We start from the raw sequence: 21515 nt of genomic DNA, 5'->3' as shown, positions 1-21515 counted from the left end.
CATAATATAGGATAGACGTAGTTAGCCATTTATTAAACTACAAATTGCACATAAGTCATCAGGAGGACAGGTCTACTTCCATAGAATAACCTTCGATTGGATCTTGGATGCCGCAAAAACCATGGCAACTGTTGAAGATTGAAATTTATTCCCAATGCTTATTTATCTGAAAATAAAACTCAATTTATAATAATAAAATGATAAACTTAGCAACTTGTCAGTCGTGTGGCTAACTAATGTCGAATGATTACTCTGACCGATTCCTGGATTTAAATACCCTAGAGCCCAAGTACCCATAAATCGCTACGATACATGATATAGTACTTATAATATAACACACACGACTGAAACGTTTAAATACCCAGAATTATCCAGCGTGAGTGGCCGTGTGGAACATACGATGGCTCAACAACCAAAACATCTCAGGCTCGAACCCAACAGACAACACTTATATTTTTACATTTAACCTAAAAGAAATTTATTTATGTTCTCTTTCGCTTCGCTCAGCCGAACATAAATTATTTCCTATTCTAATAAAATAAAACAAACACATAATATAGGATAGACGTAGTTAGCCATTTCGAAAAACGAACGTCGGGTGATGACTGTAAAGTTGAATAATTTAATACTACATGAAATTAATACATTACAAACCAAGATTTTTTGAAACTGACAAAATATTATTAATATTGTCTTTAACGTAACCATCCTTCGCAGTCTCACTTCTCCATCTTCCATGAGCTTTAAACAACCTGTCTGGAATGTCCGCATTAGCAGCTGCCGTTGCCCCTCCTGACCTTAGGGAATGAAGTCCGAATTTTCTAGGTTCTTCACCGACTTCTGATAACGCTCTTAAAAAAATCTCTCTCATAGATGTATAAGATAAAGGTTTATCAGCAAGAGACAATTTATAAGATCTGCTGTTTCTGAAAAACCTAACAGATCTAAAAATAAATTCATCCGCATGAGTTCGAATGTCAGCCAGACGAAGATAGTCTTTCAAACACTGATAAGGACAAAAAGGCGAATTGGATTTCGCTATATGAACAGAATTACCTCTCCTGTATATATCGGTCTTTGAGCTCCTGATCTTGATTTCAACATACTCATCATGGAACTTAATGTCCGAACTTTTAATGCTGCACAATTCACTTGCTCTAAAAAAGCCTGCATATCCTAAAACACATATTAATCTGGTGCGTAAATGACACAAGTTATCCATGTCATTTTTTGATTTGAAGATTTTTTCAATAATGTCAATAGTGATAGGTTCCTTCTTATTAACAAACGGTTTAGCCAAAATGCGTCTTCCACCTTCCGCAGTAAGTTTCACCAATTTTTCATAACATGGATTAGGATATAAATTTTTGTCATGATACCACTGAATAGCATAAATAGTAGCAGTCAGAACAGAAGAAGATGAATTAGCTTGAACCAAAAAGGAAATATAAAGTGAAACCGTAGATGCCGTTGCCGGCAGCGAGTCAAGATCATACATTTTACACCAGTTTTGAAATTTGGAAAAATAAGTTTTATATTTACGCAGGGTGGAGTCCGATTTTGATGCATCTATTAAACTAGGAATCTGTCTAGCCAACAAAGCGATTGGTCCATCCATGTGTTTATTTAGTTCATTCCAGTGTGAATGTGACAAAGACAGATTACTGTCTATCTGCGGCTGTACTCTGGGTCGTTTGTGTTGCTGTTGGTTTTGTGATGCCTTGAGCTCTTTCTTAAGAGGGCAGTTGACGCTCCAGTGACCGAAGGCATTGCAGTAAAGGCATTGATCCGGTTGGACTCTGAACGGAGTGTTGATTGCGTCGTTGGCATTGAGGTTTCTCTGGTAGGGCGATATTCTTGAGGATTGAAATTTACTGCGATAGCCACGAAAAGGATTGCTGTTAATGTTAGAATCAAACCTCTTACGTTTGGCCCTCTGCTCTGCCTGCCGCAAGCGTTGGCTGTCTTCAGAATTGTCCGTGATAGGGTCATCCTTGTACTCTCTAGCGACGTCCCAACCATACTTGTCAGCTATCCTGATAACTTTCTGTTGTTCTTTAATTTTGCTAATTGATTCAACAATAATTTTATGAGTATCATCAAGGTCACCACGTTGAACAAGTTTTTCTATATTTTCGAAATTTTCTTTTAATTCCGACAGGAAATTAAATCTTTCTCTATGATGAGATAATTTAAAATCAACGTTCTTATCTTTTACAGTAGAGGTGGATGTCCTTGACTCCAGTTCTCGTAAGATAGTTTTCTTATTTTCTGCAAGGGCTGTGTCAAGTTTATAAGCAAACAGCTGGTACGCTTCAGCATTAGACAAATCCGCATTCCCAGGTCTGGATGGTCCTCCTCGAGACTCTCGGGCAGGTGAGCTCACTTGGCCTTCACTAGCACGTGGTAAAAAACGAATTTCCTCTGCGTCAGACATCAGAACTTGTCAGTCGTGTGGCTAACTAATGTCGAATGATTACTCTGACCGATTCCTGGATTTAAATACCCTAGAGCCCAAGTACCCATAAATCGCTACGATACATGATATAGTACTTATAATATAACACACACGACTGAAACGTTTAAATACCCAGAATTATCCAGCGTGAGTGGCCGTGTGGAACATACGATGGCTCAACAACCAAAACATCTCAGGCTCGAACCCAACAGACAACACTTATATTTTTACATTTAACCTAAAAGAAATTTATTTACCACGCACTGCTGTTAAGGCGGCCAATAAAAATATCGGCAAATTTTTGTGATGAAAACAGGTTTACTTTAATTAAACGGGCATGACCTTTTAAAAATCAATGACAGTCACTCAAATGCAAAAAATTTCTAAAAAATATATATAAGAGTACTATATTTTACGTTAACAGTGATCACGTGATACGGCAGTCGGATAGTACAAGCAGATGGATTTGTGGTTTTGAGGTTATTAAAAAAATTCAATATTGCAAGGGCATATTAATCATGTTGAAATTCACAACTGAATTATAAAATAACTTGATGTTATATCGTGGATTTTGAAAAACGTTGCGAACTTTGTAAGATAAGATTATTTTTTAGTAGAAACCGTAATTTATAATGCATATGTTGAATAATTTTGAAGGTCACAGGGTTAATTTCATTAAAACAAATAATTAATTTGTAAGATTTTACAAGGATCGTAGAAGTTTTTAAGTTACATAGCATATTTCAAATACACATGTTAAAGTTTGTCAGGATAAGTTAAGTGTCCTTGCAATTAAACGATTTATTTAGGTACTCAGCTTTAAGATATATGATATTTTATACAAAACTGATATTGCCTCTTTATACAATGCATACTTATACCAGAATAAAAATAAGACTATATAGGTAGCATTCTACTAATGATAATGTTAAACAAAATATATATTAATAATTTTCCGTTAATCTATGGCAGTTATTTTTCTTCGTTAAAAAACCGCATGATAACCCATATGACGTCGTATTTTTTAGTACAGCAAGAACGACATCTCGCTTATTATTCAGTGTGTACGATATAACGGACATCAAAATTGTAGGTAATAGCATTTTTTGTTTTCAATTAAAAGATTAGCATAAATTAATTTTGCTAATAAATATATTAATAAGTACTTTTGAGGTTTGTAATATAGTGTGATATCATAATGCACACTTCCCGTACTTTTTGTCTGAACGGAATTTATTGACAGCCTTAACTGTGCTGCGCAATTCAAACACAGCCTATATATCATTTAGACTGGAAGTATTCATTATTTCATGGACTTCGGTCACGAATACATTTATATTTTAATTGAGATTGGTTAGTCCATAACCGCATAGTGACTAAAATTACAAGTTTTTAAGAGATAACAGAAATTTGTGATGTATGCATTGTTTTAAATGACAACTGGCATTAATTCTTAATACAGAACGCGTATCAAACATTTGATTACAGACACAACTGAAGCCCTAATATGATAGAAATATTAAAATTGATATTGCATTAATGAGTCTTATTGAACCATATAGGTTAAAAACGATTGAGAATATTACCCCCAAATATGATACTACTCAATTCTCAACTTTCTTTAAACACTTTCATTTTTATTGCCAATTGAAGACGCGATTTAAGGGAAGTGTCTTAGGGTTAACCCTAGCCACCAGTTTTTAAATGCCTACCTATCAAAACAGATATTTTCCACACTCCTAAGCCCCTGTTTCTACTCGTGTCAAGATGCATCATAATGTATTCTCGCTGCATTATTATAACGAACGAAATGAACTCAATTACGGCATTATGAGAATCGATAATTTATCATATGCTTTTTATCTGACATTTCAATCTCGTACGAAAGCCTAAAAGGCTCATATCACGGAACATATTTCACTCTTTGATAAGTTAAACTGCAATCTTGCGAGAGGGGTACAGTAATCTTCATATATAAATTCATCTCTCTGTTTGTATCAATTCATCTATTGAATTTTTTTTTTCTTTCTTTATCGATTATCTAATTTTATGTAATATTTTGATTAATTACTATATTGTGCTCTTTGCGAATTTGGATTCAAGTCGTTGTACATTTTTGGTTAAATCACATGTTAGTTGACTCTAATATTCATCAATAGCTAAAATTCAATGAAGATTTCCATTTATGTATTCTATGGGTTTTTAACTTATAGTTTAAGTGCTCTTAATGTGTCATTAAAACGTATCGGAGTAACCAAAGGGCGATAAAAATAGATTTGCGAGACATAAAGTATTTTTACATATCTAATCATTTAAAATGTGTGGTGTAACTCACAAAAGTTAGTTTAACCATAAAAAAATCTTTAAACAGAGATAAAATACGTTGGAATTGGAATATTCTTAATTTTACGTTTTGGTCTTTATTTCAAAAGTCAGATATTGATTTTGTCAATATATGTCTCTGTGATGCCACAAAAGTTTGTGTTTACCATGTTACAAACCATCAGTCCGTATCAAACAGTCGATATAATATAAGATAAGACTACTAGGACTGATGATACATCTTTGCTGTCTGCATTCTAACCTAAAATGTCCAGAAATACATCCAGAATATACACACTCCATTAAAGATAATGAAAAATCAACATATCAAAACTTTCTAAAATTCAGTCTTCTTTTCTATTTCTATTTATTATTCTCAATTGTGGAATAAATTCGAAAGCTACTTATTTATACGAGTATGAATTGGGTTTGAACAGTTTTCGCTTTGGACACCTAGTTGCGGTTTATGAAAAAGGTGAAAACTGTTCAAACCTTATTAACATATACGAGTTTAAATTGGAGAAATATTGAATTGTGTGAAATTTCTGTTTAACATTTTAAAAGTTTTATTTGGGTGGCAGTGAGTACAAAAGTTCTGTTTGTACTGTGGCAGCTTTTGTATGTCACATTTTGGTACATTTTTAACATTTGACCCTGGATTGTTTTATTTCAATATTAATATAATTTAATACACTGAGAAAATCAATGTATAATGGTTTTATAATGATGTGTTGTGTAAAAGTAATCTCCTCTTCACTGTTAATCTTTTATAATTTCCCGTCGTCATTTTTATACCGGCACTTTCTAAAGAAAGTTCGGGTATATTGTTGTTACCCTGTTCCGTCCGTCCGTCCGTCCGTCCGTCTGTCACGTTTTACTTTCTCAAACTGCTCTTACATCTTATAAACCAGCAAACTGAACTCTTGGAGTTTGATTTGTGGTATCATGTTGTTTCGTAAAAAGGCTCAAAATTTCTCTGTTAGTCCTGGGGGTCGAATAATTGGTAAAAAATGACGTTTTTTTACAAAAACCCTTCTTCCTCGAACTCCTCCTACATTTTCAACAGTAGACAAATCATCTTTTGGAATATGTTTTAGGGTATCCTATAGATGCGCAATAAGGTTTAGGAATTTTCAATTTTGTCCTGGGGGTCATTTAATGGCTAAAAAATGACTTTTTTTTTTTTTTTTTACAAAAAAACTGGTTTCAAAAACGTCATTTTTTTGGGCAGTAGCCAAATGATCTTCTAGATTATGATTGGTGGTGTCATATTGAGGCGTGATCAGGTTCCAGAATTTTTTTTTATAAAGGGGATCAGTGGGCAACAAAAAATGACGTTTTTTGGCAAAAAAATATGGTTCCCAGAACTCCTCTTACAACTTTTGGAGTAGCTACGTCATCTCTTGAGATATAATTGGGGCTGTCCTATAGATGTGCAATAAGGTTTTAAAAATTTAAATTTCATCCAGGGAGTCAAATAGTAGCAGAAAATTGACGTTTATCACTAAAAAAACCAACATTGATCCAAAAGCTCCTCTTATGATTTAATGGATAGACAATCATATCTTGGGATATGATAGTGACTGTTCTATAGATGTGCAGTAAGGTTTTCAAAATTTAAATTTCATCCAGCGAGTCAAAAAGTAGCAGAAAATTGACGTTTATCACTTCAAAAAAACATAGATCATAGAACTCCTTTTATGATTTAATGAATAGACACATCATATCTTGGGATATGATAGGAACTGTTCCATAGATGTGCATTACGGTTTTGAAAAATTAAATTTAACCCTGAGGCCCATTTCCTACCGGTACATACCTTTTATGCCCTTTAAGGATCAAGAATATATATGGTTAAGGGGTGGGGATCTCAACCGTTTTCGAGATATTCGTGCACTTCCTGTTCACGGGGGGTCATGACCACCCCCGGGGCCCATGACCTACATACTGTTTGATGCCTTTTGACACAAGGAACAAGAATATATATTGATTAAGGGTGGGGATCTCAACTGTTTTGAAGATATTAAGGGACTTGCTGTTTCAGGGGGTCAGGACCACCCACAGGGCCCATGACCTACATAACATTTGATGCCCCTTGACATCAAAAACATGAATATATATGGTTTAGGGGTCATGATTATAACAGTTTCTGAGATATATGGTAATTTCAAATTCCTGGGGGTGGGGATGACCCCAGGGGTCAGATCTAAAAAAAACCTATATATTGCCAGTAACAGCCAATATATGATTATGAAAACCCTATATTATTATCTTTGTCCGTTTTCAAGTTACCATTTACAATAGAGTCTACGATTCTTCCTACAAGGTTCAATGTTAGACCCCGCACCCTTTTGACACCCCCTCCCCCGAAAAGTGGTTGTCTAACCCAAAATGAGAAAAATCAAACCAGGGTGCACAACTAGATATGCAGGCCTATCATATCCTAGAGTTTTATACAATTCTGTTCAGCCATCTCTGAGAAACAAGTTCAGAGCAGGAAAGAAGAAAAAGAAGATGAAGAATAATAATGCATGTATTAAAACCGTACAAAAACAATAAGTCTCCAAATTTCATTCTGGAGACTTAATAATAAAGATTAAATAGAGATAGGATCATCAAACATCAATAATTTAAAGATAATTGACAATTTCTGATTCTAAGGGGGTCAGGATGACCCCTTAGGGTCATGACTAACATGCCATAATGATCTGATGCGCCTGCATGACCTAAGGAGGAATAATATCTTTAGATAAAGGTGGGGATCTCAATGGTTTTTATGATATTTAATAATTTCAGGAAGAGCACTTGGGATCATGACCTACATACCATCTTAAATGCCTTGAACAAAGAAACAATAATATAATATGTACATGATATATGATTCAATTTAAGATCCCAGATACAGATCAATCATCTGTTTTGTAAAACTTCCTATGTATATATACATGTACATGTATTAGTTTGTGTTTTGTTCTATACTATTCATGTTCATGACTGTGGTATGGCTTAGTCTTATTTTAAATTACATTAAAAACTTGTCGAATATATGACTTGGAACCCCCACTCCCAAACAAACTCAAATATAAACTGTTCTCCCCCCCCCCCCCCCCCTTGTCGAATGATCTATTAAAATCAAAATATAATATGGGTGTCTAAACACTTTTAAAAACACTGGTAAAAAATGTTATTCTTAAAAAAAAAATATTACACTTTGCATTATTGACAAATGATCTATTGAGATATGATCAGAGGTCATATTTCTACCTTGGGATCAATAAGTAGTATTCATTGACAAGTTAAAATTAATAACAATAAATGATTCAAATTATAAATGTTTATACATTTTGGAAATTGCTCAATTCAATTTTTAAGATTTATAAACAAAATGTTATATGCATCACTTCCATGTGTATTCGCCTATTTTGGGCAATTGTCAAGTCTCCTAAACAAAGCAGTGACAGCATTATAATTAGGCTAGGATTTACCCACATGGATCAAACACTACTGTATAACATATGAATAAGATAAAATAAATTATTATTTCTAGTTCTAAAATTTCAGGGTGTATCCAAGGGGGCATAATCTACATACACTTTTACCCGCAATGACACAAAGAGCAAAAATAAATTATATGGTTTAGGGATGAGGATCTCAGATCTCAGAAGTTAACAAAATATACAGTGTATCATATCATTTCCTATTTCATAAAGGCGGGGGGGGGGGGGGGGGTTAAAGACAACACCTGGGGGTCATTGATGTACTTTACACCATTTGATGCATCATAATGACATTAGAAGATATTTTGTATTTTCCTGTTTCGTGGGGTCAGAATTAACAGTCCCAAAAGGTCATGACCTACATTGTATTTGATGCATTATAATACATTAAGAAAGAAATACTCCTTCCTTCTTATTTTAACTCATATAAAAATGATAAGTGTCTACACCTACTTACATGTAATACACAAATTTAATAAGAAATTGTTTATACAGGGTCAATATGGGGTCAACTTAATAGTGCATGCAGTCTGACAAATGAAAAAAATAACTTTTGCAAATAAAATGACAGAAACTTTACAAATGCAATAGGATAGGTAACGATGATAAGCTTAGTTAAATATTAAAAGATGATGATACAGTATGCTGTCAAAGGGAGATCACGTTTAGAAAGTGAAAGTAGAACTTATATATGTATGCTGGCATCTCATTATATTGTGCTACTGCTACTACATGTATTATGTTTACCTAAATTGGTCAACATCATAATGATAATCCAATTAAAACACAATAATGAATTCCTTAAGCTGATCTTAACTAATCCTTTTCTGCATACGGAAAACACAGACGTGTATGTATGGGTGTTGCTAAAATGCAGAACGGATAACAGAACGGAAAGCGGAACGGAATGGAAAATATCATCACGTTTATCGCTTAAAAAGGGTATAGACTGGCCAGAAACGATTTACTTTGTAGCTTTTATTTATATCTAATGAATGATTATCAACATGTTGTTATTAATATTCATATGAATGTCTATCAATTATAGCATTGTATTCATTCGGCTTTAGTTGAGTACGGAAACGGAAAAATCAAATGTATACGAATTGTGAAACATTAACATGATTAAACGAGCAAATTAGCTATAACTTTTTTACTTATTTTTCTTATATGGTATTGCTGGCATATCAGCGTAACGTACGCAGTTAATGAAAGCGTTTTATGCGTGTTTTGAGTACTTTGATATTTTAAATATGATGTACATGTATATACTTACATGAAAATTGAATTTTCGGTGTTCTAGACAATCTTTTATCATACAGACGATACAGTATCATTGAGATGGAAGAAAAAAAAAACCGTAGGACAGACAACATTAAAAATTAAAATACAGTAAACATTAAAATACCCGGTAATTTGTGAAACTAGTAATTTGTGAAACTAGTATTTTTAGCAATGCAATTTTGTTTACGTTTGCATTACTAAGCAGTTGTTTATTCCAGCAGCTATATACATATGATCCGAATAGAGAGCTCTAGACGTCGCCTGATTTGATTTTCCGATTATATATTGGGACTATAGTCTGTCGATCCCAAAATATTCATGCAGCACATTTGGACGATTTATAATGGAAAATGTTGACATCTTTTCTCCATTTGGAAGTCACTCAGAAGACCTTGCACAATTTTTCAACATTATCATCCGGGTCTGCTGAAATGCAAAACCCCGTAGACTTCTTTATTTTTAGCCGTGTATTTATACCAGCTGATTCGCTAGAGAGGACGTTTTAAAGAAAGAATAATGAGAATGTTTAATGCTTCTAAAAGAGAATTGCTTGAACCCTGAGGTATATATATTAAATATACAGCAAAAAGTGAATCGAGGATATTTTGGGACAGAATATAGTGGTCAATGCATGTACTGTTAATTTTGAGGAAATAAATATTCTTGAATAAATAATCTAATATTGCTAATCTTTCAAAAAAAAAAAAAAATAAAAAGGTACATAAAGTATATTGTTTTAGCATGATTAACAAATCTATGAGGTAAATAACATTAGATAAGATTTTCCGTTTTCCCTTCCGTTCCGTTTTCCGTTCCGCGTTTTAGCAACACCCATGTATATATACACGTGAATCCATCTAATGGAAGAGCTGGGTAAAACTAGTACCCGCTAATGAGACATGCAGACCTGTGTTGTGTACCTAACTTCAAACAAAGATCATTCATTTGTAACATGCATGTATTTTTATGACCTATTCTTCAAATCCACTTGCACTATTTTATTAGGTAAATATCAGCTTTAAGGTGGTGCAGGACACCTGCATATTGTGATGTACATGTATACTTTCTATTGATATAAACAATAAAGTATATTAAATATTGATGAAATATTTACCCCCCCCCCTAATAATGTTACCTAACATTGAAGCGCAATGGGTTTGAGCGTTTACATGTCTGTAAGAGCATTGGGGTCCAAGGTGTATTTTTGGTAATTTTACAATTGATATAAATGAATTTTCATGGGGAGGGGGGGGGGGGTCTGGACCCCTCACTCCCACCCCTTCTCTAAATATGAGCACACGATGATGTTTATGTAGGCACACAGAAGCAAATCTAAAACCGGCAACCGCCACGGGGAGGGGCATAATTTAATTTTTAATTTTGTTTGTAATAATTATGTAGACCATTATACTTTCTATGACATAAAATGTTAAGATTATTGATTAACTGAAAATTCACTGCAAACAGTTCTACCCCAAATTGCACATAAAGTGCTGCTCATGTCACGATGTGTATTATCATATGGGAAGGGATCTCATCCTTCAGTTATGAAAATTATAAAGTTTAATTGTATTACCGGAGCTTGCATATAGCCTTCATTTTTAATTAAACTGGTACAAAACAGTGTTATTTAGGGGCAAACACATGGTGCCGGTATTACTGTCTAATGACAGCATCTAGTTTTTTTTTATAAGTGACAGTTTTATCTATATCTTGTTGTTTGTGTGACTTTTTTTGGTAAAGGAAGATATGTAGGAAAGGCAATAGGGCACAAAATTTTAGCGTCAGTATTTTTGTAAAATTAATCACTTCGGAAAACATAAAAAAGTTCAGTTTTTAAAGGATTGTGGAATACAAACAATGAATATTAAGAACTTATCAAAAAGAGACGATATCTGCCTTGGCTATGAAAATAATACAAAAACTTTAGACAAAAAAAATATTGAGCAGTTATTAATTAAAACATGTAGTTCAAATATGAATTGTATGCATTAAACATTTATTTTACATAAATCTAAAACGAAACAAAATTGTTATCATAATTACGTAAATAATTACATCTTCAAATTAATCTTAACGACTTAATACGGGAGATGCAGGACATGTCCCTATAACTTGTCTTTCTCGACTTATATTAAGCATTCTTTATACAACTTCACAAATTGCAAATGAAACTTTTAAATAGACATGATAATTTAAAGGATATCTGAAAACAGGAACCAAAGGGTGTCTATGACTCTGAAAAATGATATACTGATGTATTGGTCGTTATTTTTTTCCAAATGAATCCAGTAAAAGGTTTAGTCATTTTAGGTGATTGCATAATATTGAGAGGATGGACATAACTCCAATTAAACATCTACTCAAAATTCCTGACAGTTACTGTACACTTTATTCTGACACCGCAAAACAGCTATTCAAACAAGCATAGCCACGTTGCGTTATTCCGTTGTTATCATTTTTTTATAATTAGTCAGAGTTTTAGGAGTCTGACCACGGATAACACGTCTATCTCCTCGTCCATTGTCAGTTGTTGTGTCAGAGTTTTCTCATTTGAATTGAATTTTGCAGAAGAAAAATAATCATAAATTCAAACATCTGTTAAATTGTCCATCAACTGATATAATTAAATATTTACAAATGACAACAAGTAAATCTATTACTTATGGGACATTCATGTGACATTTTAAGATAAAATGCAAGTATAATGCTATTTATTAGCCTGCACATAGTCTAGCAAAAAATCGATACACAATGTTTTCAAAAGAGAATTAAAAAGTTATTCAAATGAATTTTTGTGAAATATTGCTTTATCAATTTGGCTTTAATAATTGATAAGGCTCAATGAAGTCCCTTGTTTGTACTATAAATGGGACATATAATAATGGAATTGCGTTTTTTCTGTTAATGAGATCTATCTTGATTAAACAAGGATGTTGATATTATTCATTGGAAAAAAAACTAATATTTCTTAGATTTACTTAATATTGCTGATGAACTCTGCAATTATGGCTATTTAAGTAGCCTGCATGAATCATCAAACGAAGCATTTTATTGTTCGTAAATACATCTTACATCAGCAATTGACCTTAATTGTTAATTACATCCGTCAAAAATCCAATTCCAGCCAATTCTTGCTAATGTAATATCTATATAAATAATCTATCTGTTGAACATTACAATACCTTCGAAAAAAAAACTTGACAAGACTTTCAGTTGAATGTTTAAAAAGCCACACCGAATTACTTTGTTTTACAAATGTTATTATTAAAATGGCTATACCATTAGTTAATGTCATCCATGCCGTCTGCAAAAAATATATAGTTGTAGTTAAGATTAAAATTGCCGATTGATATGCCTGTTTTTATTTTAAAATGAATTAATTTAAACTGACAACATACACAATGCATCGAATCTTGTTTTCAATACACAATTGAAGCTGATGTGAAATATATCTGTCAAATAATACAAATACATTGAATGTATTGAATGATGAACGCAGAATCGTTTGGGAACTTAAAGAGGTTCATTCCTCTGTTTTTGGGTAGCCATTTTAGGTCACCTCTATACTAGAAATCATATACTGATTCTACCCATAAATTCAAATTTTATAATGCCAATTAAACTATCTTAAATAAAATAGAAATGGAAAAATTACATATTTTTAGGTGAAAAAGTTGTATCATTTTTCTCTATGATAATTTTAATTTTATTTATTCTAAAAAGTATACATTTGTATCTAGTGCCATGGTTCATTCCGATAATAAAATATAGAGAGAAAAGCATCTGCACTTTCAGTGCAGAAAGGTCATATTAAACACACCGTAGCGCCAAATGAAGCATATAGACACCAAAATTTTGTTTTGAATTTTGGTTAAACTATGTGTGTAGATTTGAAAAAAAATACTTTAGAAAATAAACTTTATGACTTTTGATCACAGGATCCAACGTCCTTTAGCTTTCATGGCTATTGTGCCGTGTTTTTGTACAATGGTTTATAGCTCTACAGTGTGTATTTTCAATTCTAACTAAGCCGTGGGACGGGAATGATATATTTATCATATTCATCAATTATTAAAACCAAATTGATAAAGCTTTATTTCAAATGAACGCTTTTGAATCACATTTTATTTCTCTTTTGAAAATATCGTGTATCGATTTTTTGCTAGAATATATGTAGGTTATAAATTTATATTTAAATGTAAACATATTATAATAGTCAAACAAAAGTCAGGGTAATACAAAATGGTTGACATCAGTCAAATAAAACATCAAAACTTTCAAGCAGCAACCAATCACTAAATCAGTAAGCTAAGCTTCATAACAAATTTCTTAAAGAAACATATATATTGTTTATTAATTAACTTAATAATATGTATTTAAAAAAAAAAGGTTTAAATTAAAATAGCTACATGATTATCGATCAGTGGTTATGAATTTATGTATATGTCCTAGTTCAACTACTGCAAAATTAATAGGAACGGCAATGTCGCTATTTCCCAGTTCTCTCATTGCTTAATAGATATGCGTAATACCTTAAAATACGTAATGATTTATTAAAAATGTTATATAAAACACAATCTTTAAACAGTTGTACAATTGAACTAGAATTTTCAACGGTTTGTTTAATTTGTTTTCATATTTTATATCCTCTAGTTGCAAAGCAATGCTGTTGTTCCATTTGTTTAGATGTCTATGCCTTGTAGTAAGTTTCTTTGTACGGTGTGATGGCATTCTACAGCCGGGTTTTTCTAAATTTCAGCGTGGGCACAGACTAGACAGGAAACTAATTCAATCCTTCGCACAGTTAAGTTTCCTGGACTGTGTGGTAGAATGTCTGGTAGCACCACGGTGTAAATCTGTCAACTACTTCAAAGGAGCTAATTTCTGTGAAACTAATTACGAAAATAAAACGACAGCGAACACTAAGTACGAAGACAGCGCTGGATGGGTTTACAGTGAAAAGGAGCACTGGCCTAAGGTAACATTTTGTCTTTTTTGAGAAGTTTCATCACATTTCAAATTTATCAATTAATGATAACACCACTTTTATTTAAGTTCAGTACTCAAATTTTTAAATATACACAAGACTTTTTAATGATGCATACGTCATATCTCAAAACTGCTCGATAATTATTTATTTTCTCTATATTACACTATTATTCTCAGTTGCATTTCCGTAACGGAATTCACACAAAAGAAATTTGAAATTAATTTATTCTACAATAATTGCCAAACAACATGTATTTACTATATCTCGTCGGCAAGTATGTTAGCGCGAATTGATCACTGATGTGCGAGGATGTCGGAGTACCAAGAGATAACTTACGTCTCTAAGCGGACGTCCAATATACCATTTACATGCACATACAAGAACTTTCAATCACGTTGATCGTATTCGGGTTCCAACGGTAAGGGGCAAGTGCACTGTAGAATGAATTAACAACCCGGATAGGATGCTGTCTGCCAGGCTGAACTGTTTTCGAATTAAAGAAAAAAAATGACAATTTTTGAGAAAAAAACAAGATGATTAAATGTTGTAAAATAAAAAAAGTGACATTTAAGAGAGTTTGGATTGTTTTTAAAAATGGGTTAAATCAATAGAGTTCTGCATTTTTTTTTATCTTAAATGGTTAAAATAAACTTAATGGTGTATCTTTAATTAAAGCTAAAGAGAAAGTCCTATTGGGATCTTTTAAATATTTGACACAAAGCTTGCTCTTCTCAGTAGAGAAAGTCATATTGGGATCTTAATATTAATATACTGTAAACAACAAAATAAATCAAAGTACGGAAGAACTGACGGGAGTTGTTTCTATCGGTTTTTATTATACCCCCCGCAAACAAAGTTTGGGGGGGTATATAGGAATCACCTTGTCCGTCCGTCCGTCTGTCTGTGCAATCGTGTCCCGTCCATATCTTTCTTATGGAGAAACATTGGAAGTTCTTACTTCACACAAAAATTGCTTATGACCTAAGGGTGTGTCATGACTTTGACCCAAGGTCATTCGGGCAAGGTCAAGGTCACTGGCAGAAAAAATGCTTAATTCGTGACTGGTCCTTATCTTTCTTATGGAGAAACATTGGAGGGTCTTACTTCACACAAAGATCGCTTATGACCTAAGGGTGTGTCATGACTATGACCTAAGTTCATTCAGGCAAGGTCAAGGTCACTGGCAGAAAAAATGCAAAATTCGTGTCCGGTCCATATCTTTCTTATAGAGAAACATTGACATTGGAAGTTCTTACTTCACACAAAGATTGCTTATGACCTAAGGGTGTTATGACCTTGACCCAAGGTCATTTGTACAAGGTCAAGGTCACTGGCAGAAAAAATGCAAAATTCGTGTCCGGTCCATATCTTTCTTATGGAGAAATATTGGAAGTTCTTACTTTACACAACGATTGCTTATGACCTAAGGGTTTGCATGACTTTGACTCAAGGTCATTCGTGTAAGGTCAAGGTCACTGGCAGAAAAAATGCAAAGTTTGTGTCCGGTCCATATCTTCCTTATGGAGAAGCATTGAATGTTCTTACTTCACACAAATATTGCTTATGACGTAAGGGTGTGTCATGACCTTGACCCAAGGTCAATTGAGGAAGTTCAAGGTCATTGTTTTGAAAATGCTAAATTTTGTCTGTGACATTTCTTGTATTAATGGAAATATTATAAGCTAAAATTTGACACAAAGCTTCCTCTTCTCAGGCCACATAAAATTATTTTTAGATTTTCATCCCCGTCTCTCTGAAAATGGCCTGCCTCGATGAAATTTTTATTTGGAAAAAAAATGTGTGGAAAAAAATTTCGGGAAAAATAGGGCTCAGTATACCAATAATTCAAAATGTTTAAATATTAAAAGGCTGCTTGACATGTGGATTTCGTTTGATTCGAGTTTGAGTGGAGTCATGATTGTTAATGGAAGGATGCAAATGTCCTCATGCATTAACAGTTAACTTTAAATAGAATGGAATTAAAGGATAGAAATTGGTTTGTTTACTCCTATTAGCATTAACAGTTTTAAAAAATAGAGCAGTTGTTATTTATAGAAAGTGGTCAGTGAATTAGATTCATCCAATATTTTCTATAATAGCAAAAATACACGCGTTAAGATTTTTTTCTTAGCGGGGGGTATCAATTGTGAGCTTGCTCACAGTACCTCTAGTTTGTTTTATAATCAATGATATTTTATTTTGCACGCCAAGTAGTTAATAATCTGTATTTGAATTAGGCATATTCTTATACATGTGCATGTAATATGAATTCTCGGACTTATCCGACAAGAATTCCGAAAAAAAAAACCCAATATGAATCACGTTGAATAATATTTAAAGATAGAATTCATTCCTTCAAACTATTTATAAGTAATTGAAACATATTTAGAAAATTGTATGGATCCAAACAATTATTGGTTGTCAGCGATTGACGGAGACAGCCGAGCGTCGGGTGAATAGTCACTTTTGAACTCTGGCGTAGGAAAACATACGACGACTAAAGACAAAATATCTAAATTGTATGATAATTGTCGTATATCATTTGAAATCTGACTATTTTCAATGTATTTATAAATAAATTTTCTTGAAAATCAATGCTCAGCATACATTACGAGTTTATCGATTATTTCCAAGAACTAAGTCTTGCCAGCGGTGATATTTTGCGTTTAGGTCTAACACTGTTTCTCTTCCTGTTTGCCAAGGTAACTGCTTCGGAGAGTTATTAAAATCATTTCCCAAAAATTATATCTTTAAAATCTTTTTAAAAGACCCATAATGAAAAAATGACAATAACAAATTGGGAAGCATATCTAAAATCCATAATACAAAATACAAATTAAAAGCAGAGCAATACGGACCCCCAAATAGATAGAGGTAGGATAAGGTGCCTGGGAGGAGTAAGCATCCTCTGTTGACCAGTCACACCCGCCATGTGCATAATATATTTTGAAAATAAATTCACAGATTGTTCATCTTTCGCGGTTTAATAATAAAAAAAAATCTTCATACGTGTAATAATTCAAGTTGTTTTAATGGTCGTGACAGCGGATAACTCGAACAGCTATGATTCGCTGTAACATACAAAACCAGTCATTAAAAAATCATTTAATAAAACATATGTTGATGAATTAGGTATTGTTTAATGAAAGCAATGATCATACAAACATTTCAACAAATACACTTATACACATTTTGGAACACTTATGTAAAAAAAAAAAAAGTATGCCTTGAAATTTTTTTAACAGCTAACATTTTCAGTTAGCTTTGGACGTTCATTTACGTTTTACTTTGATAGGATCTGGCTGGAGCTTTTGCAAACTCAAACTGTAAATCAACCAGACATGTAAACATAAGAAGTATTCCATGGACCCAACTAATGAATGTGTTTTGTCAGGTAAACCAATAAATCCGTTCGTTTCTAGTATGCAAATGAAAAAATTGAAAATCTTTATAAGTGACAGAGTATTTTATAAAAGTTAAGGATATTATCAGATATTCAAATACCAAAGATAGATTATTGAATTAATGTTTAATTCAACTAGCGGTAGCATATCTTATTATTCATGTTTTGTTCTTCTATAAAATGGTTGAACATTTTTATACCAGCTTCAGAATAAAGAGTGTTCATTTAATATAGTATTTCATATGCACTTTTTGTTCATTCTATTATATATATTAGATTATAGAATTCTCTCTCTGTCTCTCTCTCTCTCTCTCTCTCTCTCTCTATATATATATATATATATGATATCTGTATTGTGTGATTTTATATTTGCTTTATCCAACGAGTTGAAATGGTGTATATATTCGCGAGGCTTGTCGAGCGAACATAACCGTTTCAACGAGTTGGATAAAGCAAATACAAAACCACATCATTAAATATCTTCTATTTATCTCATACAATTTCATTTATATAATGAATCTTTTGAGACAGTCCTTTATGTGACCCGAATTGATTTTTTCAAAGATTAACAACGATGATGCGGCGTTGTGTTATGCGGTTAATAAAGACATATTGCGCAATACAATTTAGTACGTCATATCTGAGATAAATCTAACTGTTCAATGTAAAGTTTCACTGAAATAAACTTTGATATAATTTTTAGCTCTAAATAATTTTTTCTTAGAGCTTATTCACTGGATTTGATGGAAATACTGATCAGAATATTTGAATAATCAAGTTTGTTGATTACACAAAATTGCGAATGTTCGTTAGTTTTAATTGACTCGAACGGGGAACAGCTGTTGATGTTTTATAAAACAAACACTAACCTAATGATTTGAAATTGAAAATAGTGAATAAGGTTGCTTACTGGTGGAAAATAAGTCTTATGAAACATGTTTTCGGTAATTTCTTGTATATAAACACAATCAGAGCGCCCTGTTTTCGTCGCGTCGTCGGGATGAACTCCTTGATAGTTAACGTGATTTGCAGATTTATGTCTTTTTTTCATATTTGTAATTTAAATCTTTGACAAAATTCATTTTATATCAATGTTTGTAGTATATAAAGTTATCTTCAAAAGTAGGTCACTGAAGCGTTGAAGCGAGTTGTGTAAAAAATAGTTCCGACCGGAAGTATTTGATAAAGCGTCACCCGTTTGATAGAGCACGGTTTATCACACGTATAATATACAACACACGTATTAGATAAATACTAAAAATGTTCCTGGTACACAATTGTCAGATAGTATACCGTGTAAGGCTGACAATGGTGTTTAAAAACTTATTCCCCTTTCTTGCAGGATTGTCTTTAGCATTTTCATACGGTATGTGACATTACTTTAAAAACGAAACTTACATTAAGTTGACTTCGCATGAATCAATATAATAATAATGTAATTTCTTATACTTCGTTTAACTTAAACTTGTATAACAAAGAACAAAATCTCAACACCAACGGTACCGGATTTCATTATCAAGCTTGTTGGAAAAAATTATTTAGATTTCTTATAAAGGTACTGATCAGATCAAATTAGCAAATATTTCCCTCTCCTTCATAACAAGAGTTTTTTCTCTCTAAAATGATTTGAAAATGGCATGCTAATCACCATATTTAGGGTCTTCCGATTCCCTATTGTTTTTGTTAGGTTTCTTTTTCTCTATTTTTCACTATTATTATTCTTTTTTTTCTTAACATTTTTCTTAAAACTCAAATATCTCAAATATGCTACAATGGATTTTTATGAAAATTTCACGAACAATACAAAATATCAAGGTCTTTTATCAAGTACATTTTTGTTGATGACGTAACTTCCGGTCGGCCGTTATATTCGTATTTCTTTATGTAAAAAGTGATCTTGTCCTACCTTTTTCGCAAAAATGAAAGTTTCAGGAGTGATAGTTCGTTGAATTTCTAGGGCCGATCAGGTAAAACTACGATCGTCAGTCACTTCCGGTCCGCTCAAACAGCATTTTTGGAAAATTGTGTTATAAAATTTTTTTAAATCAAATAATCTACAATATTTTTCCATCAGAATATGTTTTAAACTTACCAAATTTTAATATGAGCAGGTTGTCCATCACTTCCGGTCGTCACAGGAAGTGATTCTAACATTTCGATTTTTAAAGCATATGCGTTTTGTTGACATTTTTGTACTGAATACAAAACTAAAAACCGTTTTAAAATCGGACAACGCATTGCAGAGATATTGAAGTTTAAAAATGACGTTTTCCGGAAATCTGCATTTCGCAGTGTAGGTTGAAAAATTAGTTAATATGATAGTAAATGGTACCAAATGTCAACAGTTTAATTGAACCCTATCAATTCAAAATCAAACGAAAGACCCACTTGTTGCTCGCAACAATTTAAGGTGCTTTCAGGTAATTCAGGCATTCTCGAGAAATTTAGCGTCAAAGTTCTGAAGCGAGAGTCTGAGTAACTCAGTCGATAGAGTCGTTGACATGGCCCAGGTGACCCGGATTCAAGCCCCCATTGCCGCAATTTTTTTTTTTTTTGGCTATTTTTCGCTTAGATCTACGATTTTATCTTTGAAGTGATAAGTTTAATCTAATCTATTCAAAAATCGGACGGAAGACCCACTCGTTGCTCGCAACGAGATAGTGTCTAGTTGACTTTATATCTATCCTTCGTTTGGGTGTATATGTTTGATTTAAAAACAATCTCAAGTTTGAAATCGCATAGTCCTGGGTTTATTTCTACATGTACAGTCTGTTTGGGTATTCTGTACTACTTCATACATTCATACATACTTCGTACATCTTTGTTGCATAATATGTATAAAGTATGTTTGTCAGTGGTTTTGTATTAGCAGACAAGCATATATGTCAGAAAACTGATCTGTTACAATAAAGTTACAATCGCCAAATCGATTTTAGTAGCTATTCCTATGATACCACTTTTGTATTTGGGAGACAATTCTGGATATTTCGTTTCACAAGCTAAAATAGCTAAAAAAATCAGTATAAAACTATCAAACAATGAGTTCGTAGCATTCATCGCATGTACCGGTAGATGAAACATGCGGGAACCATGATAAATGTCGATAACTATTCGTATTTGTTAGCATTAATATTTCTTGGGGGTTTATTCAGTTTAGTTGAATTCGTATTTAGTTTTAATATTTATTTCAAACAACCAAGACTTGATAATATAAGGATTAGATAAAACAGTTAAGCTGAAATTTTAAAAATTAAAATTGAATGAAAATTATTATATTAATTGTGAAATTAATCAAAACACTACTTTTAATTTCGATTAACAAGCCCAAATAGCAAAAATGGGCGTAAGGTGGAGGGCACGCTAAGGCGGATCCAAGTCATGAATAGTTTCGAACAAAATATATACTTGCAATGAAATATTGTTACATTAATACATAAGGAGTGAAGCTATTTAGAGAATACATAAAAGTTCAGATTTGACAAAATGTTGAATAAAAAAATGAGTCTATGCGTTTTTTTAGTGGGCGATTTTAGTTTTGATACATATTCGCTTACGAAG

At 32.7% G+C, this 21515-nt stretch overlaps 1 pseudogene; it reads right to left on the bottom strand.

Moving 5' to 3' along the window:
* Positions 1-1661: 1661 nt before the first annotated feature.
* LOC128174129 (uncharacterized) lies at positions 1662-2701 on the bottom strand (annotated as a pseudogene).
* Between the last annotated feature and the right edge of the window lie 18814 nt (positions 2702-21515).

The sequence above is a fragment of the Crassostrea angulata genome, chromosome 2 (genome assembly GCF_025612915.1).
Source record: "Crassostrea angulata isolate pt1a10 chromosome 2, ASM2561291v2, whole genome shotgun sequence".
NCBI classification, from domain to species: domain Eukaryota; kingdom Metazoa; phylum Mollusca; class Bivalvia; order Ostreida; family Ostreidae; genus Magallana; species Magallana angulata.
The sequence above is the reverse complement of the archived record's forward strand: the minus strand, read 5'-3'. Positions and strand labels throughout refer to the sequence as shown.